The sequence below is a fragment of the Cryptomeria japonica genome, chromosome 10 (assembly GCF_030272615.1).
Source record: "Cryptomeria japonica chromosome 10, Sugi_1.0, whole genome shotgun sequence".
In the NCBI taxonomy this organism is placed as follows: domain Eukaryota; kingdom Viridiplantae; phylum Streptophyta; class Pinopsida; order Cupressales; family Cupressaceae; genus Cryptomeria; species Cryptomeria japonica.
Genome location: NC_081414.1, coordinates 589,722,146 through 589,747,177, shown reverse-complemented (window position 1 = coordinate 589,747,177; position 25,032 = coordinate 589,722,146).

Here is a 25,032-nt window from a genome sequence, read left to right as displayed (position 1 = left end):
GCATTCCAACAAAAATCATAAAAACAACAAAAAGAAAGCATATCATATAGTCAACATCTCATACCATCACATATGCATCACATAGTATAGAAAATCATTCATAAAATATCATTATATGAATCATTATTGCACCATAGAATCATAATATCATCACATATAGAACCATTACATCATTGTTGCATCATAGAATCATGATATCATTCATTTAAAAAAAAGCATAAACATCTCAAATAGGATGCATCATGCATCGTATTCAATCATCAATAAAATTCATAAATCACATAATCATATAGGCATACCTCATGTAAATAATGCATCATCATATAGGAAGTATACATCTATCATCTAAAATCCATCATGTAAATAACATCATCATATAGCAAGTAGAATGCATCATCATCATGAGAAAATACATCCACAATATCATAAGCATACAGGTCATATAGAATTGAATGCATTTTACATAATAAAGAAATAATCAAGGTCCAAAGGTACAATGATATCACAAAATATATGAGATACATAACAGAAATATTGTTGGCAATTAGGAGGAATTGATTATGTGTTGCATTGATGTCAACACTAGCTGTTTTGTTGTCTAACGGGTTCCGGTAGAGTGGTTGGATTATGATGTTGATCTGGAAATCTTCTTTGGTATTTTTTAGCTTGTGGAATTAGTTTGGATTGATTATTCATGTGCTCCTGATGTGTATCACATTCAGTTGGTTCAGCATTTGAAGATCCGGAAGCTATCATTTGTTCTAGCAAGCCTTTTGGTTACCGATAAGGGTTTTACCAACAAAGCTTTGTTGAAGATCTTTTGATGAATTCGATAAGTGGTGTTGGTGTGGCTTATAGAAGGTTATCAGGACCCTAATGGTTATCTTGTTCATGTTCCAGTTGATTGGTGGTGTTGCAGTTAGCACCAGAACTATTCTATTCTATCTTATTTTGTTAGGTTATGGACTAGTTTATGTAACGTGTTGGTTGATGCTCCCGATGCATTATTGGTTGGATTTATTGTTTGGTTTATGATGTTTTGGTCTTAGGATGACTTGGTTTATCATTCATTTGTAGGATCATTTAACAAAATTATTGTATTATATTTTAGGTTTCCGACCTAATTGTTTAGGTCTCGGGTTGGTATAAATAATATGTAAGATCTCTTTGTAGATCGTGGTATGTGGGTTGTGGGATTCTCTATGTGCAAATAAAGTTGTAATAATACACAAAGGTTTTGGTTGATCATAGGTGATCGAATTGGGTTTCTGTAAGAGGTTTAAGACCTCTGGTATTGAGCTTAACCAGAACTGTACTCAGGCATAGGAGATTTTATTCTTGCAGTTTAATCTTCATTTTGGATTGTAGTCCGATGTTTTCTATAGTCAGTGAGGGTCCTTTTGTGATGAGCAGTGCACTCTAGGTTGTTGGCCTTCTTGCATGTGTAGGCCCCTTATTATAATATTTATTCATGGATAGATATTGTAAGTCTCCAATCCCATCGTGGTTTTTCCTCAATCAAGTTTTCCACATATAAATTTGTGGTGTTATGGTGTTCATCTTTACGGTTGTTAGGATTAATGATAGTCCCAAAGATATTGAGAGGGGGGGTGGTGAATCAGTATCCAACCGATTAGTAGAATTTTTAACCTTATTAAGAACTTTGCATTCCAAAACAGTGTACTGGTAATAAGAATTAATGCAGTAAACAAGAACAATAAAGACAGCTTAGAAAACACACCATAACACAAGATGCTTAACGAGGAAACACGGTGTGGGAAAAACCTCGGTGGGATTTGTAACCCACAATATTCACTCACTGGCCAATGAATAAATATTACTTACAATGAGGGGATTGCACATGCAGGAAGGCCAACTGCCTAGATCTCACTGCTCAAATAAGAGTCACATTGACTACAAAAGTGGATTATGAAATATAATAAAATGTACTACTTCAAAGTAGCATCAACTATGCCAGGTTCAGTACCAGTTTAAGCTCATCCTATAACCAAAACCTTTGTTGTCAACTTATATCTCCTTGTACAAAAATATCATCAATATATTCTCTCCATGCATACTACCTTCTACCATACAAAATGACCTATAAGATCTCATACATATATATGAGTCTTTTACAATATGCCATGTCGGCTTTACAAAAGATAATTACAATTAAATACAATAAAAAAAAGTTTATTCCCTGTCGGTTGGGGTGTCGGTATGCATTGTTGCCACTGTCGGTGAAGTGTCTGCTGGTGTATGTAGATGTCAATGCTTGTGCCGGTTCTTGCCGGTGGCTTTACTAGATGAGTGCCAAAAGGTTTCCAGATGGTTTCCATCAATGACAACATCAACCATTCTCATAAGAGTGTAGAATTCCAACAATCTCCCCCTTTGGCATTGATGGAAACACTCATGAGAAAAATCCAAAAACTGTTTCCATAAAGTGAAGTCCAAAAAGTTACCAAAAGTATGTGCTCCCCCTGAGCAAATGATCTCCTCTGAATACTCATTTTTCTCTATCCACTACTCCCCCTTTGACATCAATGACAAATTTTTTCAAAAAGTGTCAAATGAGTGCAAAAATTTCACCTCAAAGTTTGTAAACGGTTGATTACAATCTGAAATATGTTTGCCAAAACCAAATTTAAACTCTGCATGAATCTATTGTTGTCATTTAATGTTACCTCATCTGTTGGATCATGCTAATGAGATCATGCATATGCTCCTCTGGTGATCTTTCTCCTTGAAGCAATGGCTTAGAGATCTCATTTCTCAGAGAGATAAGGTTGTCCAACTTGGGACCAAGTTTGTACTTAATCTCTCTGGCATTAGCCTTAATCCTTTCTTTCTCTTTCTCAAATTTCTCCAACTTTTCCTCAAAACCTTCTATTTCCTTCTCAATAACTGATATAGGTTTGGATGAACTGATTATATTATCAGCTATGTCGTATATCTCCTTTTGTACTCTTCTTATTTCCTTTTCTATGTCTTTTGTCAAAAGATGTGGCTTGAAAGTTTCTTTGTACAACTCCTTATATTCCAAAATTGTTGTATTAAGTGCCAGTAAAAGTGTGTTTATATGTTCTGTGCACTTCTTTATTGTATCCTCAAAGAATTTATCCTTTTCTTTTTCAACTTTCTCTTTGAATGTGTCCTCATTTACCTTATCAACTATTATTACATTGTCGGTAATGAATTTGGACAATGTGTCCAATTGACCTAAAGAATCCTTTACATGATCTATATTACATTTCGGTGCAATCAACTTAAGTATTGGTATTGTATCATCAATTGCTTTCTAAGCCAATGCATTACAGTCAGTTATCTTCTTGATAGAGTCCAAGATTACTTCTGTCACATTAGTAGGTCTAAATTCACTTAATGAAGTACCGAATGTCTGACCAACTACCTTAATTACCTCTGTGCTTCCAACATTTGTAACCATTTTTCTTCTGTTATCCTCTGGTGGATCGGTCTGAGTTTGCATTTCAACTAGCAACGGTTTGGGTTTCTCAGTGATTACCGGTTTCACTACCTCAATATGTACCTGTGCCTTTGTCAGTTTCTCTGTCGGTTTCTCTGTGTTCATAATTATCAGTATCTCTATCTCAATAGGTTTCGTAGTGATAGAATCTATACCTTTAGTATTCATTAAGTATCCAATGGTTGCTCACTTTGTAATGTTTTCTCTATTTGTCCTATTTGGATTTCAACCTCAACAGTCTCTGTCGGTTGCTCAGCAATGTTTCCATTGTCAGCAATGTTATCCTTGACCTTTGTATTGTCCTTTATCCACAACAATGTTCACTTCCTAAGGGTCCACATTCATGGTGAATAGAATTTCAGAATCAGGATTAGTGTCATCATGTGTTACGCCTTCACTTTCAGTAACCGGTGGATCATCAGAATGTATTGGTGCAGTATCTAAGGGTGGTGGCAAGTTATCAGTTATCTTGATGTTTGGTATTCCACCAACTTTACCTTTCCCTTTGTCTATATCCTTCTGATAAACTTTGAATGTTTTCTTCGGCTTGTTCAATTCTTCTTGTTTTTCCTTTTCCACAAAAAAGATATCCCATTTATTAGCAGTTTCCTCAGCAATCTCATTCACTCTACTTGCCATCAAACTCACTTGCCGGTGACCACTAGCAAAAACTGATCTGTTAGCTTCACAAATTAGGTCATCAATCTCTTCTTTTGAGTTAACTGGATGTATAGCTAGAATTTTTTCAACCTTAAGTTTCTTGTCCATTTCCATTACTGCAATCCTCTTTGCATCTAATCTTCTATATAGTTCATTTGGCAAGTCATCCACAACATCAATTAAAACTTTCTTATATATATCCAGATGTAAGATAATAATGTTCTCAATGCTTTCTTTTTCTGAATCTGTGAATATGTTATACAATTTGCTCAAATTAGCCAAATTACCGTCATCAGTTATTTCATTTAGCAAATTATCCAATGGTGGTATAACCTGTTTTTGTTTCTTCTTTGGAGTTAGTTTCTTTTCCAGTTACCTTACTATCTGTTGTTTCTTCCTTAAGCTCCTTGTTATTTTGGGTGAAGGAGAGGGTACCAGTGAAGGTTTTCTCTTACTTTCAACTCTTTTGAATTATCTCACTATCAGAAGATGTGCCAACTGGTGAAATGTGTGCCTCTAGTTGTAGTCCTTCCAATTCACTAGCCTTTATACCAGTGATGTTTATAACATTTTGTTTTATTTCCTTTACCTGCTTAGAAGAATCCCTTATATATTTCTCTCTTCTCTTCCTTTGCTTCATTGTTTTCACATTACTTTCAATTGCTTCTACACTACCAAAAACTTCCTCTGATGGTTCTCTAGGTGCATCTAACAAAGCTTTTGCATAAGTCTCAATTATGTTGAGATCTACCTCATAACCCATTTCTATTACCCATACAGGTCTAGGTAATATAGCTTCCATCCATGTCTCATCCTTTTTAATTACAAAACAGATTTGTTTATCATATTTATCCACTACACTCTATGGTAGTCTTTCTCTTGTTTTCATTTTGGCTTGAAAATTTTTAAAGTATTCAGTGATGTTGTTTTCCTTAGCAGTACCCATGCCGGTGAAAGCTCCCTATAATTGTTTTCCTATCGGTATGTCATATCCAAAGTCTTTTGGTCCTATACCAGGGATTTCTTTTGTGAAATACAACATTAAGCATACCAAGAGATTACCAAAACAAAATGTCCCTTTCTTGTCTCCTTTTATCTTTTTCAAGTTATCTATGAGTTCATCCTTGAGCCATTCACACACATCTATTTTTGCATTATTGTTGACCATTTCATAAGCACTATTAATGCAAAGAATAGAAACCGAATTAAGTTTGTTTGCATGAGTAGTTTTGTAACCTAAAATCATACTTATGAATCTCACATTGATGTCCTTGATGTCATTTACTCTTAGAGATCTACTATCAGATGTTGCTCCGGTTAAGGTCATGAATTTATTGTTAGGAAACTTCTTAGTTTTGTCTGGTCTACTGTCGGTTGAGGGTAAACCTGTTACTGCCCTAATTTCTTGCTAGGTAAATTTGCAGACAGAGTCTAACAAAATAAATTCTCCATGTGCCCTACTTAGGATAATTCTCACTACTTCCTCTAGAAATTCAGGGATGTTCAATATTTCAACAAAACCTAAAGTCTCCACAATCTTGTGCTCGAGTTTGATAGTGCCATTTTCATCACAAATTATGGTTCTAAACATTTTTAACAACTCCTCAGAACCTAGTTCTTCAATGTTGCAGTGAATATAAATCCTAGGATCTTCAGCATAAGCTACACCTTTAGGAATCTTTGAAAATGCACCTATGGAATCATCTTGCTTAGCTACTTCGGGAATAATTTTGAATATGGGCCTAGGGCATTTTATATTTTCCACAATAGTAGGGTTTGCAATAAATTTAGGAGAAGAAGAAGAAGCCATTTGAAAAGTAACTTTAGCTGCCTGATAATGTCTGAAAGCTTGAAAGAAATCGTTTCACACCTTTGCCTTGAATGTCTTCACTCAGATTTTGCGCTTTCTGCTAATTTGAATGCTCGGTGAATCAAAAATGAGGGAAAAACAATGATTTATAATGACTTTTCCTTCAACAACCACATTAAATGCTCACCGATTAAGTGAAAACTTAACACATCTTCCGGTAGAGAAGAAATCTATCTTCTCACCATCAACCGAGCATAATCTGCATGATATTCAACTTTCTACAATACCCCCAAAGGGTTACTTCTCAGTCAGATGAAGAATCTCCTACTGATAGAGTAATACTCTGTTCTACTGATGAAGAAATAGTCTCATCAACATTCTGATCTATCTTCCTAATCCATTGTTTTGAAAATTCTTGCTTTACCTCATCAACCTTTTATTTGCCTTTCAAACTAGGTCCTTTGTTATTTGCCGGTGAAGTCTTGCTTCTACAAAATTTTGCAATATGTCCAATTTTGTTACAAGCATAACAAGTCACATTATTCTTTTGAATAGCTTTCCCATATCCTATTCCGGTTTGTGTTCTGCATTGATTAGATAAGTGCCCAAATCTTCCACAAACATAACATTTCACATTCATTCTGCAATTTTCTGAATTATGATCAACTTTGTTGCATTTGGAACATTGACCCATGGGTGCATTGATGTTCTGATTATTTCTAGATCTACACTGATTTTCTCTATGACCATACTTGTTATAGTTAAAGCATTTCCCATTAAATTTATAAGCATTAGGTTGTCTTACTAGTTTGTTGTGATCATGATTGTTTGCAGTACCAGAACTTTCTCCAATTTCAAATCCAAGTCCATTTGTATCTCCATTAGGTTTCTGATTTTTCAGCATGTTATCAAATTCCTCTGAGCTTTTCTTGAATTTCTTTTTGTGTTGATTTGTAGTAGCCAACTCATTTTCCTGAATTCCTTTTTGACTCATAAGTTCAATTTTATTATGTTGCATGTGAATCAGATTTGTCTTCAACATATCATTTTCATGATTGAGTCTTAGATTTTCATTTCCAGCATCATTGAGTCTCCTAGTCAAGTAATCTTCATTCTTCTTCCTATCTTCAATGTCTTTACAAAATCTCATAGTCATATCTTGCATTTCGTTCCTCATAGTATTGTTTTCTTGTCTCAACTTGTTCACAAGTTCATTAAGAGTTTCCTTTTCATCATTATCGTTCTGCATCTTCTCATGAAGTTCTTTTATTTTATTTTGAGCTATATTAAGATTCTTTTGAAGTCCTTGAATGAATTCTTGTGCAGTCCTTAGACCATGTTCAAGTTTGATATTTTTCAACTTCTCTGCATCATAGTCTACAAGAGCTCCTTCTGATTGCTTTCTTAAGTTCTCCATCTATACGAGTGTCATAATCTTCCTCAAGCTGTTAGGCTTTTGAAAATAGAGGACCAGGCTCTAATACCAATTGTTAGGATTAATGATAGTCCCAAAGATACTAAGAGGGGGGGTGAATCGGTATCTAACCGGTTAGTAGAATTTTTAACCTTATTAATAACTTTGCATTCCAAAACAGTATAACGGTAAATAAGAATTAATGCACCAAACAGGAACACTAAAGATAGCATAGAAAACACACCATAACACAAGATGTTTAACGAGGAAACATGGTGTGAGAAAAACCTCGGTGGGATTTGTAACCCACAATATTCATTCACTGACCAATGAGTAAATATTACTTACAATGAGGGGCTTGCACATGCAGGAAGGCCAACTGCCTAGAGCTCATTGCTCAAATAAGAGTCACACTGACTACAAAAGTGAATTATGAAATCTAATACAATGTACTGCTTCGAAGTAGCATCAACTATGCCAGGTTCAGTACCAGTTTAAGCTCATCCTATAACCAAAACCTTTGTTGTCAACTTATATCTCCTTGTACAAAAATATCATCAATATATTCTCTCCATGCATACTACCTTCTACCATACAAAATGACCTATAGGATCTCATACATATATATGGGTCTTTTACAATATGCCATGTCGGCTTTACAAAAGATAATTATAATTAAATACAATAAACAAAAGTTTATTCCCTCTCGACTGGGGTGCCAGTATGCATTGTTGCCGCTGTCGGTGAAGTGTCTACCGATGTATGTAGATGTCAATGTCAGTGTCGGTGCCTGCAGGTGGCTTTACCAGATGAGTGCCAGATGGTTGCTAGATGGTTGTCATCAATGACAATACCAACCATTCTCATAAGAGTGTAGAATGCCAACAGTGGTTGCATTGTTACTTATTGTTATATGCTTTTATGTTTACCGATTGCTGAGTTGTTTTGTTAATAAGGTTAAATTTGTCCATTCCGGTAGAACACTAATTCAACCTCCCCCCTCTCAATGTTCTGGGATCCCAACAATTTGTATAAGAGTCTGGTTCCTCGGAGGAAGTCTAACAGCTTGAGGAAGATCCTATATCAGGAATTTTTGGAGATAATTTTAAGGAAGGAACTTCAAATAGCACTTGAAAACTATGCCACTGAAAGGTAGAGGAACATGAAGCTACAAGATGAGTTGAGATTTGTGAAGGAATTCATTTTTAGTCTGCAAGAGAGGTTGTCGTCTGCACAAGCTAAAAGGAAAGAACTTTGTGATCAATTGAAAAACTAGGATGAGGGAGAGAAGAATGCCCTTAAGGATTTATGTCAGAAGCTAAGTCAGGAGAATGGTGTCATGAAGAATGAGATGCAAGACCTAACTATGAGGATGTATAAGGAGATTGAATACTTGAAGAAGAATTAAGAAAATCTTGCTATATCTTTGAAAGACAAATCTGAGGAATGCATTAGGTTGGCACATGAGAATGATATATTGAGATCTGAACAGGTGCAATCATAGAACAATGAGGAAGAGTTGGAAAGAAAGGTGACAGTCCTAAGAGAAGATCTGAATGCTTCAAATGAGTACAAAGATAAGTTTAGGGTCAGTTCTACAAATTTTGATGAATTACTGAAGGATCAAAGAGACACTGGAGACACTAGAGATCTTGGATTTGAGCATGGAGAAAGCTCCAGTACTGCAAATTAGGAGAATCCACCAGACAACCAAAATCAGAGATTACCGGTAAGGCAAACCAATGCATATGAATTTAATGATAGATGATTTGTTTAAAATAATTTTGGTCATAGAGAAAGTCAATGCAGGAATAGAGCATATCAAAATAATAATTCAGTTCTTGGTGAGTGTTCAAATTGTAAAAAGTATGGTCATAGGACAAAAGATTGTAGAATGAATGTGAGATGTCATGCATGTAGAAATTTTGGACATATGGCTAATGAATGTAGGTTGAGGAATGTTTAAGGTTATAGTATGACAATTCAGAAGAAAAATGTTACTTGTTATGCATGCAACAAAGTTGGACATATTGCTAAATTTTGCAGAAGCAATAACTTACTGATAGGAAGTGATAAATCTGATAAGAAGGGCAAGCAGAATGTTGATGATATTCAGAAGTAGCATGAGAAGAAGTGGGTTATGAAGTCATAGAATCAATCAACATAATCACATGCCTTAGATGTTCATTCGGCTTAAGCATATACCTCAGTTATCAATCAACATAACAAAATGTTCCTGCATCAGCAGGAAACTCTTCTCGTAACTAAGGCATTAGCCTTAGGGGGAGGCTAATTGATGACAGATCTTGCATTACCCCTGGTAGTGGTCTAAAGGCTTGTTTCAGACTTTGGAGAAGTCAATTTGTAGGTTAACCTACGAAGATTTGTTGAATCTTGGATCTAGTTTGGTTTACTGGTAAGTCACTTTATGAGTTATAGTTTGGTCATACATCTACAATTAAGTACTTTAGAATCTTTGGTAGTGAATTGGAAGTTTGATGATGTGATGAAGGGATATTTCTTGGTATTCTAATGAAAGAAAAGCATATAGATGTTATAACAAAAGATTGCAAAGAATTATAGAGAGTGTTACTATCAAGGTGGATGAGCAGTATCGAGGTCAAATCCAAACTTATGAGAGGGAACAAAAAGGGGAAATGGTCATAACTGAACCGGTAACTCCTATACCAGAACAGAATGTTGAACCAGTTACTCCGACAGTATCAAAAAATTCAACAATAACTGAAGATCAGAGCAGAAGATTCCTTGGTATGTAAGGTTGAATCATTCAAAAGATCAGATAATTGGACAAGAAGAAGGTTGGTAGGTAATGAGGTATGCTTAATTTCTTTAATTGAACGGACATTAGTAGATGAAGCATGTAAGGATGACTATTGGATGAGAGATATGGAAGAGGAATTGGATCAGTTAGAAAAGGACAACACATGGACTTGGATGTTATTGAAACTTGGCTTGATTGGTTTACAAAGGATATTCTCAGAAGGAAGGAATTGATTATGTTGAATCCTTTCTCTGGTAGCTAAGATTTTCAGATATTTTTGAGGATTTTCAGGTATGGTTTATGGCCTATGATGACTTTACACTATGTACATATACAAATGTGAATTGTGCTAAAGATATAGGGAACTAGATACGCTCATATGGTGAAGTTTTCTTTCTTGGAAAGAAACTTATTTTATGGATTAGCAAGGAACAATCATGTACTTCTTTATCTACTATTGAAGCTAAGTATATTGTTGCTACTACTAAGTGTACACAAGTTTTGTGGATGAAGCAAATGTTGAAGGATATAAGGGTAGATTGTTGTGAATCGGTAGTTATTCACTGTGATAACTCTACTGCTATTGACATATCAAAGAATCTGGTATTTCATTCTAAGACAAAGAACATTTCTATCAAGTATAATTATTTGAAGGAGAAGGTGGAAGCAAATGAAGTCAGAGTAGTTTATGTGAACACTAAAGAGCAGATTGTAGATATCTTCACTAAACCTTTGCCTAAGGAATCATTTGAATACTTCAGAGAAAGATTGGGAATTTATACCCCTCCAGTAGAGACTTGAGTGATGTTGATTGGCATCAGTCCCGCATGCATTATCAGGACTATAATTCATTCTGGATTGATGTGTTGGTGCTAATACTCAGGGGGAGTAGCCAGCTATGTGGTTCAGAGGATTTATGATTTTTCTTTGATGTTTATGTTAGATTTTTGGCATTGATGTCAAAGGGGGAGATATATTTATGTGAAAAAGAGAAAGATCAGAGCTTAAAAGAGATATTAGTCAAAGGGGGGGGAACAAAATTTTAGATTGGTTGTATCCCATTGGGGGAGTTTGGTTCAGGTCTATGGATGGTTAATTGGTAAAGAGATATTTATTTCAGAACTTTATTGTTATATCATTTTGGAAGATTATTGGATGTCTACCTTGGGGGGAGAATTATTTGGCATTTCTTGGCACTTGGGTGTTTTTCACATCTAGTGTTGCCATCAATGCCAAAGGGGGATATTGTTGGCAATTTTGAGGAATTGATTATGTGTTGCATTGATGTTTGTCATTGATGTCAACACTAGTTTTTTTGTTGTCTAGTGGGTTCTGGTAGATTGGTTGGATTATAATGTTGATATGGAGATCTTCTTCACTATGTTATGGCTTGTGGAATTAGTTTGGATTGGTTATTCATGTTCTCCTGATGTGTATCACATTCAGTTGGTTTGGGATTTGATTATCCAAAAGCTATCATTTGTTCTAGCAAGCCTTTTGGTTATCGGTAAGGGTTTTACCGAAAGAGCTTTGTTGAAGATATTTTGATGAATCTGATAAGTGGTTTTGGTGAGGCTTCTAGAAGTTTATCAAGATTTTGATGGTTATCTTGTTTATGTTTTAGTTGATTGGTGGTGTTGTAGTTAGCACCAAACCTATTCTATTCTATCTTATTATGTTAGGTTATGGACTGTTTTATGTAACTGTAACGTCATAAATTGTACGCACTTGCTAAAGCAGTACAATTTAACACCTAGTTTAGCACCCACCTTGGCGCAGTTGCATTTTACATTACATTTCCCCTTTAGCACTTAATTAATCAAATTAATTAGGTCTAAAGGTTCTATTTCATCATTTTCCACATCATAAAGTTGGGCCCTTTCATTAAAGCGTGCCCCTTTCATTTTATTCTTCCAATACATCACTTAATCAAAAACCCTAATTAGGCCCTATTCTGAGCTTGGGGGCTTGATTTCGGGGGTCAAAACATCTCGAAATCACCTATAACTTTGGGATTCTCTCTAAAATCATCATATCTGACGGCCCTGAAAATTTGGTGAAAAGTTGTTAGGACCGTGGCGCCCGGAGTGCACACGGTCCCAGACATTTTTCCCAAAATTTTAGGAGCGCGATCCAATCATAAAATAAAGCTTAACCCCAAGAAATTGGCGGGATATTCAATCTCTAGGTTGGCCAAAAGTTGGAATTAAGACCTAGGGTTTCATACATAAGAGCTCTCTTTCTTCATTTGAAGTGATCCCAATTTTTGTTTTCAGAAACCTCATAGGCAGCGAAAGAGCAGATCTTTGAAGACTTCAACAACATTCAACATCCCTCTATGAAGCATTTATCAATTCCATTCATCCATTTAGGGCTTGAAAGACATTGAAGAACAATAGGAGATTACCGACTGAAGATTGGCTTGTATTCCTCCCTTGGGGGTTGGGTATGATTTCATGTTGTTTTCATGTCTTTGCATAAGCTTCAATATCTCATTTATTCATGCTTTAGATCACTTTGCATCTTGATTTAGAGCATTTACATTATCATTGACAAGCAATTAGGGTTTACTTTCTAGGTTGCTCTAGTTTGCTTACTTGCATTTTAGATCTTGCACACACACAAGGTCTGCACACACATTACTTTTACAATACAACTTGGCTATTCATGGAGGTGGAAATCATCGAAGTGGGGGTTTGACTAAGGCAAAACCCTATATAGCCGCCCAAACACCTTTTTCAGATATAAGTGCAGGTTTCGGGACTCGGACGACGCCGCAGGTTACAGATCCGGGAAAAGCAGGTCGAGACAACACCCCACACCAAATTGCAGAGCAGAATACCAGGACAAGGGCGTGGGGCGCCCTGGTCCTGTCAGGACAGAGGCGTTGGGTGCCCTGGTCCCTGGGACAGAGGCGCTGGGCGCCCTGGTCCCTAGGACAGAGGCGCTGGGCGCCCTGGTCCTCCTGACAGACAGAATTTCAGACAGTTTTCCAGAGTGCAAAATAGCGGTTTCAGGTGCATTTTTAGGTGCAGAATTAGGACAATGGCGCCCACGCCACCGTCCCTAACATTTCCACTCGGATTTTGACTCTGGGTATGCATTTGCATTCTTGTCTTATCTTTGTATTTACAGCTTTCCATTGTTTAAGTTCAATTCTGCAATCTTGTTATTAGTTCATACTTGCATTTTAGGGTTAGGAATTGGACTTGCATAATCTTACCTTTCAATTACAACAAAGGAATAGAAACCCTAATAGGTATCCCATGGCTCTCTCTTTCACAAAAAGAAGTAGCCAATTGTGTGATACCTCTAGGCTCTTTCGTATTCCGTAATGTGTGACAAGAGGTAGGATTAGGACATGATAACCTAGTCTCGCTTTTTCCCTCACACAGTAACGTTTTGGTTGATGCTCCCGATGCATTACTGGTTGGATTTATTATTTGGTTTATGATGTTTTATTCTTAGGCCAACTTGGTTTATCATTGGTTTGTGGGATTATGTAGCATAATTATTGTATTATCTTCTAGGCGACCGACCTAATTGTTTAAGTCTCGGGTTGGTATAAATAGGATGTAAGATCTCTTTGTAGATCGTGGTATGTGGGCTATGGGATTATCTGTGTGTGAATAAAGTGTTAATCATATGAAGAGGTTTTGGTTGATCATAGGTGATTGAATTGGGTTTGTGTAAGAGGTTTAAGACCTTCGGTATTGAGCTTAGCTAGAACTGTACTCAGGCATAGCAGATGCTATTCTTGCAGTTCAATCTTCATTCTAGATTGTAGTCCTATATTTTATGTAGTTAGCGAGGCTTCTTTTGGGATGACCAGTGTGCTCTAGGTTGTTGGCCTTCCTGCATGTGCAAGCCCCTTATTGTAATATTTATTCATCTGATTAGTGGATAGATATTGTGGGTCTCCAATCCCACCATGGTTTTTCCTCATTGAGGTTTTCTACATTTAAGTCTGTGGTGTTATGGTGTTCATCTTCGTGGTTCCATCGTTACTTATTGTATAATTGAGGTAGTCGGATTATTCTTAGCTTTTGCAACACACAAGAACTATAAAGTATATCAAATGGACATTAAATGTACATTTCTGAATGGAGATCTTGAAGAAGAAGTTTACATTGAACAACCTAATGGATTTTCTTTGACAGATAATAAAGATATGGTTTGCAGGTTAAGGAAAGCTTTGTATGGGTTGAAGCAAGCTCCAAGAGCTTGGTATGCAAGATTGGATAAGTATCTTTTGAAGATTGGATTTTCTAAAGGTAATGCTGACAACAACTTATATTATAAAGTGATAAATGATGACATCTTGGTTATAGAAGTTTTTGGTGATGATATAAAGGAGGAGAATTTACATCTAAGGAATTTAATGCATTATGTGAAATGAATGGAATCAAAAGACAGCTATCAGCACCCCAGACACCACAACAGAATGGAGTTGTTGAAAGGAAAAACAGAACTATCTTGGATGCAGCAAGAAGTATGTTATCAGAAGCAAATCTACCACATGTGTATTGGAGAGAGGCAGTAAGTACAACGGTCTATACATTCAACAAAGTTCACATCAAAGGTGAAACTGGTAAGACCCCTCATGAACTATAGTTTGGTATTACTCCTACTCTTAAATATTTCAGAATATTTGGAAGTAAATTCTATATTAGAAGAGATGAGTATATTGGAAAATTTGATCCTAGAAGTGATGAAGGAATATTTATTGGTTATTCATCTAAGAGCAAGGTATATCGATGTTTTAACAAAAGATTGCAGAAAATTGTTGAAAGTACAAATGTGAAGATTGATAAATAATTCAGAGGAACTTCAAGGTACATAGACTCTGAACCGGCAATGGAGATTCTAACAAATGAACCTACATTGAACCCACCGGTACAGAATGAAGATCCATTTACACCCGTATCATCTGAAAATTCCACAGTAACTGAGGTACAATAGCAAACAAAGACACCCTGGTATGTAAGACTAAATCACTCTGAAGATCAGATAATTGGAAACGAGTATAAAGGAGTTATGAAAAGAAGAATATTGGCAAATGAAGAGGTATGTCTTATTTCTCAAATTGAACCATCATCAATTAATGAGGCATGTGAAGAAAAACACTGGATTAAAGCTATGGAAGAAGAATAAAGACAAATCTTGTTATCTTGTTGATGAAGGAGTGACTGATGATTTTGATGAGGATCCGACAGACAATGGATGGGTTTTTGTTGCTATAACAGAAGACCAACCGACACCTACTATTCAACCGATAGAGCATGCCCTGATAGCTAAAGTTGAAGTAAAGGATGAATGGATCATTGATTCAGGATGCTCACATCACATGACTGGAGATAAAAGTAAATTCTTGAACTTTCAAGAATATAATGGAGGCTTAGTGAGATTTGGAGATGATAAAGCTTGTCTGATCAAAGGTAAAGGTACAATATCTCTTGATGGTAAGCATAATACTGACAATGTCTAATATGTTGAAGGTTTAAAGAATAATATTTTGAGTGTTGGTCAATTAGTTGAAAAAGGATTTCAGTTACAATTCAAAAATGCAAAATGCAAAATCATGAATAGAACTGGTTTGGAAATTACAACTGGTAATCAAACTAGAGGTAATATCTTTCATTTGAATAATAGTGAAAAGACATGCTTGATTGCACATATTGATGAAAGTTGGCTATGGCATAAGAGACTCTGTCATGTAAATTTTGATTGCATGGTAAAAATCAGTACTACTAAGGCAGTTAGAGATTTACCTAAAATTGTCAACCTCACAATACAATATGTAAGGAATGTCAATTTGGAAAACAAGTTAGACCTACTTTTAAAATTATTCTAGAAAAATCAAATAATGCTCTTGACTTAATCCATACTGATTTATGTGGTCCAACTAGAACTATAAGTTTGCAAGGTGATAGATATTTCATGCTAATCATTGATGACTACTCTAGAATGTGTTGGGTTACTTTTCTCAGAGAAAAATCAGAAGCACTTTGAAAGTTCAATCTGTTCAAAGAAATTTGGGATGGAGAACTCTAAACTGGTAAGCATACCTATGACTACAAATGACAAATTATCACAAAAGGATGAATCTACACCTGTTAATCCGACTAGATACAAATCTATGATAGGAGGTTTACTGTATTTGACACAAAAAAGACCTGATATCATGAATGCAGTATGTATTGTTTTAAGATTTCAGAGTAATCCTAGAGAAAATCATGAATCAGTAGTAAAAAGGATTTTTTGGTACTTACAAGGCACTACAAATCTTGGATTATGCTATCCTAGAGATGAAAACTTTGAATTATGTGCATACATAGATGCAAATTGGGTAGGAGATGTGGATGATAGAAAAAGCACCATCGACAGAGCATTTTTTCTTGGAAGCAAATTAATTTCTTGGCTGAGTAAGAAACAAAGTTGTACATCCTTATCAACAGCTGAATCAGAATATGTTGCAGCAACAACTAACTGTACACAAGTATTATGGCTTAATCAAATGTTGAAGGATATAAAGGTAAAATGCAAGGAACCTATTACTATCTATTGTGATAACACTGCAACAATTGATATATCTAAGAATCTGGTACTACATTCTAAAACCAAACATGTTTCTATCAAATTGAATTTTCTAAGGGAGAATGTTGAAGCAAAAGAAATAAAACTGGTTTATGTGAATACTAAAGAACAGATTGCAGATATTTTCACTAAACCTCTGCCTAAGGAACCTTTTGAATATCTCAGAGATCAGCTTGGGGTCATACCCCCTCCGATAGAGACTTAGGAAGGTGATGTTTTTCATCAACCGACAAAATTAATAGAGAAATATTTTACTCCGGCTTTGATGAGGAAGCTACTTCTCAGGTGGAGTAGTTGGTATACTAAATTGGTTGGTATTTTGTATCTGAAATTTTTTTTTTTACTTTGGCATTTGATGTCAAAGGGGGAGAGATTGGTATGTAAAAACACAAGGAAAACACATGTCACTCTCAGGGGGAGAGATTGTTACTTTGAGAGAGATTATTTATATCTGAATTTTGATTTCTGGTTATGATCTCTTTTGGGAGATTGTTGGCTTTTGTTGGCTTTTGGTATTTGGAATTTCTATTTTGGCACTTTGATGGTTTTTCCATCTTGTGTTGCCATGAATGCCAAAGGGGGAGATTGTTGGTATTTTGGTGTGGTTTTGTCATTGATGTCAACACCTACTAAACTCTGGCACTTTGGAGGATCAACAACATTCACTGGCAAGCAAGTGACTTATGCACAGTCACCGGTATCTGGTACACCGATAGGATATAATGATCATCGGCACTTGGAATGGCTTGGAAAACACTTGGTTATGTCGAATACATCATTTGGACACTTTGTCTTTGAGATTTTTTTATTGACATATTCGTATTAGCATATTTGTTGTTACCGACAAATAGGTCCAGGTTATACACCAACAAGATTATCTTTTCCAGATTAGCATGGCACGCTATGGAGATGATTTATTATTGTTGTAAATGCATTAAGCTGACATGTTGTATCGGTTATTGCATCAAGCATTAATTTATTTGTAAATTTATTTTATTGTAATATCCTTTAGAGCCGACCTACTAAAATTGGTCCTAGGTTATGATATAAATGTAAGATCAAATGTGGAATGTGAAAAATAATTATGTGAAGGTATATGCAAGAATAAGAAAAGCTATACATGCAGACATCATTTAAAGGTGAAGAAAGGTTTTTGTGAAAGCATATCAGAACTACACCGGTATTGAATCCAACATATGAAGATGCTATTTTGAGTAGTACATCCTTATTGGATTTAACCATCCAATTGTAGTCACTGTGACTCCTATTTTGTGTTTGAGCAGTGAGCTCTGATAACTCAATGATGAACAGATAGTACCAAACTGGTACTGAGAGGGGGGGTGAACCAGTACAGACAAAAACACAATCTTAAACCGGTTTGTCAGCAGACACTGTGCTTTGACAGACAAACAGTAACACCAGTCTTAAACAGAGTACAACCGGAAAAACCCAGAATAACTGAGACAAGCATAAACCAATTGACACTTATCCTCTCATACAATCTAATGCTTCATTTCCATTTCATCCTAGTGCATAGACAGGTAATCTATCATCAAAAGATATATAAACAGCTAGATCAACATGTTTTATCTTTAGACACACATTACTCAAACCATCACAAGAATATCACCACACATGACACATATATTTTTCATGTGGAAACCCAACTGGGAAAAAACACGGTGGGGATGAATACCCACAAGCTTCTTTTTGAACTCTTTAGAAGTTCACTCTATTAGGAGCCTTATCCGGTTAAAGACTAATACAATAGGTTCTGTTAGGAACAGATCCTGTTAGGGATCACCCGGTTAAGGGATGGCTAGAATACTCGATTAAGGGTTAAAACCTGTTAAAGGTTACCTTGTTAGAGGATTTCAAGAACTCAATGGTTTGAGTCACCCTGTTAAAGGATTTACAGCAAGCCAGTTAAAGCTACCCTGTTAAGGGATTTCTCAACTGTTGAAGTGGTTAGAGATCAATAGGTATTACAATGATCTGGTAACAACACTCAATGCCAATGCAGATCCACTTTAGCTCCTCTTCACCTTTTGCACTTACACTCTGCAGGTATCACTTCTCTCTTCTGGTCTAGAAAGAATCACATATCTCTTCTCTTGGATACTCACACACAACTTTTGCCAACAACCTCAGAAAGAAACACAAAATTGACCTTATAGGAAACATATAGGTCAGTAGCATAAACCCTAAACCCTAAACCTATTAGGTTAATGAATTCAAATGGTTCAATCCTGACCATTGAGCATACTGCATTAAATGCAACAGTCTTGATCCAATCTCAAGATGTTCTCCATCATTCATTTTCCACCAATTTCATGGTGGCTGATAACCCATCACGCGATATCATCATTTACAAACTTTGCACATTCCTGAGGTAGATAGGAACAATCTCCTTCATGCAAGATCCTTCACGCGCACAAGACTGACGTGGCACCATGATCTGTTCTTCATTACAATGCTAACTCATCACACAAAGTCACCAATTGAGTCACACAGGCTTGAGGAACTTCAACCGGAAACCCTAAAGTTGAGACTACCAACTGGTAGTCATACAAAGCTTCCATGTGCTGGTTCCCATAACCACATGTCGGTTCCCATAACCACATGTCAGTTCACCTTAACAAACACACCGCTTCACTTTGGCACAAATGTCGGTTCAGAGTGTTATACTGGTTTTCTTCTCTTCATCATATTGACATCAATGACAACATACAATGTCATCATGTCCTCATACCAGTTCACATAATGCCAACAAGCTCTAGGCACTTGGCCTTTCTGCATGTGCAGACCCCATCTGTATGCACTTACTATCTGTAGTAGTATCATTTGATTGTGGGTAAGGTTTTCCACCGTGGTTTTTCCCCTTACAAGGTTTCCATGTACAAATATTGGTGTTATGTGTTGTGGATGACTTTGTCCTTTTGTTTCATGCATTAATCTTTACCGGTATTGCAATTAACTGATAAAATTGTCAACTGGTATACAAGACTGGTTTACAAGTATTAAGCATTAAGTTGATAAAATTGTTTTTGGTTTGAATTTATATTACAACTGATTCACCCCCCCCTCTCAGTTGTCTCCGTGACCTAACATTATGTTTACTAGTTGCTGAGTTGTTCTATTAATAAGGTTAAATTTCTCCATTCTAGTAGAACATTGATTCACTCCCCCCTATCAGTGTTCTTGGATCCCAACAATTGGTATCAGAGTTTGGTTCCTTGGAGTAAGTCTAACAGCTTAAGGAAAATCTTGTATCCAGAATCTATGGAGATAAGTTTAAGGAAGGAGCTTTAAGTAGCACTTGAAGACTATGATGCTAAAAGGTTGAGGAACATGAAGCTGCAAGATGAGTTTAGATCTATGAAGGAATTCAGTTTTACTCTGCAAGAGAGGTTATCATCCGCACAAGCTAAAAGAAAAGAATTTTATGATCAATTGCAAAACCAAGATGATGGAGAGAAGAATGCCCTTAAGGAATTATGTCAGACGTAAGCCAGGAGAATGGTGTCATGAAGAATGAGATGCATGCCCTAGCTATGAGGATGTCTAAGGAGATTAAAGACTGGAAGAAGATTGAAGAAAAATGTTCTATATCTCTGAAAGACAGATCTGAGGAATGCATTAGGTTGGCACATGAGAATGATATACTGAGAACTAAATTGGTGCAATCACATAACAATGAGCAAGAGTTGGAAAGAATGGTGACAGTCCAAGAGGAGATCTAGATGTTGCAAATGAGTACAAAGATAAGTTCAGGGTCAGTTCTACAAAGCTTGATGAATTACTGAAGGATCAAAGAGACATTGGAGACACTAGAGGTCTTGGATTTGAGCATGGAGAAATCTTCGGTACTACAAATCAAGAGAATCCACCAGACAACCAGAATCAGAGATCACCAATAAGGCAACCCAATGCACATAAATATAATGGTAGATGCTTTGTTTGCAATAAGCTTGGTCATAGAAAAAGTCAATGAAGGAATAGAGCAAATCAGAATAATAATTCAATTCTCGGTTAGTGTTCAAATTGAAAAAAGTATGGTCGTAGGACATAAGATTGTAGAATGAATGTGAGATGTCATGCATGTTGAAAGTTTGGACATATGGCTAATCAATGTAGGTTGAGGAATGGTCAAGGTTAAAATATGACAATTAAGAAGAACAATGTTACTTGTTATGCATGCAATAAAGTAGGACATATTGCTAAATTTTGTAGAAGCAAGAACCTACTAGCAGGAAGTGATAATCTGATAAGAAGGAAAAGTAGAAGGTTGATGATATTTGGAAGGAGGATGAGAAGAAGTGGGTTATGAAGTCTAAGGATCAAACGATAGAATAAAATGCCCCAGATGTTCATTTGGCTGAAGCATATACCCTGGTTACTCAACTGGTAGAACAAAGTGTTTATGCACCGGTAGAAAAACCATCTGGTAACTAAGGCATTAGCCTTATGGGAAGGCTAATTGATGATAGATCTTACATTACCCCTGATAATGGTCTGAAAGCTTGCATTAAACTTTGGAGAAGTTAGTTTGAAGGTTAACCGATGAAGATTTATTGGATCTTTGATCTAGTTTGTTTTACTGGTAAGTCACTTTATGAGTTATGGTTTGGTCATACATCTACAGTTAAGTACTCCAGAATCTTTGGTAGTGAATTGGTAGTTTGATTCTCAATGTGATGAAGGGATATTTCTTGGTTATTCTAATGAAAGAAAATCATATAGATGTTATAACAAAAGATTGCAGAGAATTGTGGAGAGTGTCAAACTCAAGGTGGATAAGCAGTACAAAGGTCAAATTGGAACTTATGAGAGCGAATCGGAAGTGGAAATGGTCATAACTAAACCAGTAACTCTTGTACCAGAACAAAATGTTGAACCAATTACTCCAACAATATCAAAAAATTCAACAGTTGCTGAAGATCAAAGTAGAAGATTCCTAGGTATGTAAGGTTGAATCACTCAAAAGGTCAGAAAATTGGACAAGAAGAAGATTGTTGGATGTCTTCCTTTGGGGGATACTTGTTTGGCATTTCTTGGCAGTTGGATGTTTTTCACATCTAGTGTTTTCATCAATGTGAAAGGTGGAGATTGTTGGCAATTTGGTGGAATTGATTATGTTTTGCATTGATGTTTGTCATTGATGTCAACACTAGTTGTTTTGTTGTCTATTGGGTTCCAATAGAGTGGTTGGATTATGATGTTGATTTGGAGACCTTCTCCAGTATGTTCTAGCTTGTGGAATTAATTTGGATTGGTTATTCATGTGCTCCTGATGTGTATTACATTCAGTTGGTTTGGGATTTGATAATCCAAAAGCTATCATTTGTTCTAGCAAGCCTTTTGGTTATTGGTAAGGGTTTTACCGAAAGAGATTTGTTAAAGATCTTTTGATGAATCTGATAAGTGGTGTTGGTGCGGCTTCTAGAAGGTTATCAGGATGTTGATGGTTATCTTGTTCATGTTCTAGTTGATCGGTGGTGTTTCAATTAGCACCGAGCCTATTCTATTCTATCTTATTTTGTTAGGTTATGGACCGATTTATGTAACGTGTTGGTTGATGCTCTTGATGCGTTACTAGTTGGATTTATTATTTGGTTTATGATGTTTCAGTATTAGGTCAACTTGGTTTATCATTGGTTCACAAGATTATGTAATAGAATTATTGTATTATCTTTTAGGTGCCCGACCTAATTGTTTAGGTTCCAAGTTGGTATAAATAGGATGTAAGATCTTTTTGTAGATCATGGTATTTGGGTTATGGGATTATCTGTGTGTGAATAAAGTTGTAATCATATGCAAAGGTTTTGGTCAATCATAGGTGATCGAATTGGGTTTGTGTAAGAGGTTTAAGACCTTCGATATTGAGCATAACTAGAATTGTACTCAAGCATAAGAGATGCTATTCTTGTAGTTCAATCTTCATCTGGATTGCAAACCGATGTTTTTTGTAGTCAGTGAGGCTCCTTTTGTGATGATTAGTGCACTCTAGGTTGTTGGCCTTCCTATAGGTTCAGGCCCCTTAATGTAATATTTAATCATCTAATTAGTGGATAGATATTGTGGGTCTCCAATCCCACCGTGGTTTTTCCTTATTGAGGTTTTCCATGTATAAATCTATGTTGTAATGGTGTTCATCTTTGTGGTTGCATTGTTACTTATTGTTATATAATTTTATGTTTACCGGTTGCTGAGTTGTTGTGTTAATGAGATTAAATTTATCCATTCCAGTAGAATACTGATTCACCGCCCCTCTCAGTGTTCTTGGATCCCAATAAATATATCACAAGAATCATTGGTATCACATCACAAAAAGGTGTATACATCAATAATCACTATCTGCTATTAGTGTGACCACTAGGATGTAGAGCAAAACTTTGTCTTGATGTGGAAAGTCTAGTTATACCAATTGATGTCCCCATGCTTGGGTCCCCAACAAGGGGATCTCTCCTAAGCAACCCTGTCACTCCTCGACTCTCAGACTGGTTCTACCTCAATCTCCTACTCATCTTTGAAAAACCAGGATTCCTTTGACCAACATGAACAACATTATAATATATCTGACGATAGTACTTTGTCTCCTGAGCTAAATGTTGTATGGCCTTGATGACCTCCCCAGACCTAGTCCTTGCAGATGTGTTCACCTATGTCTTTGTCAGGCTACATCTGTCTAGTACTGCATCTCTCCTTGTCATGAGAGAAACAATTTGTGCCTATGTCTGTGTCTTCATCTGAGTCATTTGTGTCTATAACACTGTCATTTGAGCCTGTAACTATGCTATTTGTGAGTCTCTCTCTGCCAGCCTGCCTTCCAACTATTGAACTTGACTCTCCAAGTTGGTAATCAATTTCTTCTACTGGTGAGAAGGCATCCTGATGATTATCCCCTGAGAGACCTCTGTTGGTACCTATGGTATCTGATCTCCCTATGTAACCTGTTGAACCTATCCTATGTGTCCAGATATCCTTCATCAAACCACCTTGGTCACCCAATCCATAGGTGACACTCTTATAGCTCTAGAACTACTAGCTCCTTATACATCTGCCAATACACCTCCATAATATCCCCCATCATCTCCCCCATAATCTCCTCCATCATGTCCTCCTCCATCATCTCCCCCATAATCTCCTCCATGTCCTCCATCATCTCCCTCATCTCCTCCATCATCTCTATCTCCCCTATCTCCTCTCCCTCCTCTCTCTCTCAATCATCTAGGAGCCTAACGTGGTGGTCTATCATCTCCATCATCAAACCCAGGTACTGCCTTATCCAAGGCAGACAATCTTGGAAATGAGTGTGTCAAAAGATACTGGTCATACTCTGTTGTAATGCCTGGATCAATAATATCATCCATGTAATCCCAATCTTGTCCTCTAAGGCTCTCATACTCAACATAGGCAGTATCATAAGAAATAGTTGGCCCCCAAGTAGCCACATCTTTTCACCTATGTGCATACAACATTGTCCCCTGTGGGAGCCCCTAGACTCTGCCATACTGATGTAGCATCTGTGTAATGATGAACCACTCAATGATATATGGAATAGAACCAATGAGGTACCATGAACATAAAAAAAATGTCATCTCATGTGCATCCTCTTCCCATCGCTCACAATCTCTATATGGTCGCCAAATCACACTGTCACAATCATCTAGCACTTGCCTCCAATACTCCAGTTTGCCTAGATTTTGTTGAACAACTGCAGCTGAGTAACCATACACATAAGACCTCCCTACTAAAAAATCTCTATCTCCTAGTGGATGTGTGACAAGCAAGTGCTCCCAATCCCATATCTGTAATAGGGTCACACCTGTTTATAACATGGTTGATCCCTGGTAAACTACTTGGTGCAAGTTGTAGTATAAGTGAGCTAACATACAGGATCCCCAAGAGAATCTAGTGCCCTGTGTAATCATCTGCTCCAGCAAGTGGCCCCACCCAACTAATAATCCCTTTGACTTGTAATCAAGACAAAGGAAACAACCAACAAAATGTGCTAGTACTGAATAAAGTGGAGCATAATCCAAATCGAGCATCTCCTACCAAGGGATATCATACCCACATATCTGCTCGTCATCAAAGATCCTCTTCAATACGTCTATCCCAACCTACTCATATAGGTCATAATGGATGATATGCCCAACCATAGGTATCCTAAGTATCTAGTAGACATCCTTGGGTGTCACTGTCATCTCGCCCTGAGGTAGATGAAAGGTATTATGTTAGTTGTGCCATCTCTCAGCCAACATAGTCAACAAACTCTG